Source organism: Guillardia theta (genome assembly GCF_000315625.1).
Source record: "Guillardia theta CCMP2712 unplaced genomic scaffold GUITHscaffold_63, whole genome shotgun sequence".
Taxonomy (NCBI): Eukaryota; class Cryptophyceae; order Pyrenomonadales; family Geminigeraceae; genus Guillardia; species Guillardia theta.
This window is the reverse complement of record NW_005434611.1, coordinates 460,871-461,729: the sequence shown is the minus strand read 5'-3', so window position 1 is coordinate 461,729 and position 859 is coordinate 460,871.

The window sequence follows — 859 nt, the reverse complement described above, 5'->3', positions numbered from 1 at the left end:
GAGGAGAAGTACGGTAAGATAATTCGGTCATTTCTCTCCATTCCCCAGAATTTGTTCCGTTTCGGTTTTTCATGCAGCGCAACCCGCTGTTTGTCATGGCCCAGTGAAGAGATTCAAAATGGATCACTGAATAGGGTCAAGCAGGGCGTGATTAAAATTCCTCCTCTTCGACATTAGTTCCCCCCCCCCCCTTCCACCCTCCCTCCACCCTCCCCCTCTCCTCCCTTTTGTCCCCTCCCCCTCCCCCTCATCTTTCTTCTCTCTCTTCCTCTCCTGCTGCTCCCCTTCACGATTTCTTACCCTCCTCCCTTCCTTTCTGTCGTCCTCACGAGACTCTTGACTGCAGCTTGACGAGAGCTGTCGAGGGTTGCGAGCTCGAGGTACGTCAATTGCGTCACTTGCCATGCTGGTGAAGCTGAGGAGGAGGCGGGCAGGAGCTGAGCGTTGCCAACGGGAGGAAGATCATGGGGGAGCGGGTCTTAGCTCGCATGCTATCCAGCAAGGCCAACCTTACCCTCCTCGACCTCTCATCTTGTGACCTCTGCCGCCGCTACGACGTCCTCCTCTCCCTCAGGTCCTCGAGGACTCTCCTCCCTCCCTATCCCTCCCTTCCGCGCGATCCACCTCCTGCCCTGACCTTGTCCGCTTCAACTCCCTGCTCTCACTATCCCTCCCTGCTCTCCTTCCTCCCTAAACTTGTCGCAGGTGCTGCTCCTGTCTCACGGGCTTGAACCTAGCTGGGAATCTGCTGGGGTCCTCTCCCTCCTCTGCTCGCGCTCTTTCCCTGAAGCCTCTGGCAGGTCTCAGATGGTTCGAGCGTTGGGCCTGGATGTCATAAGATACCTTCTCCTCCTCGAAT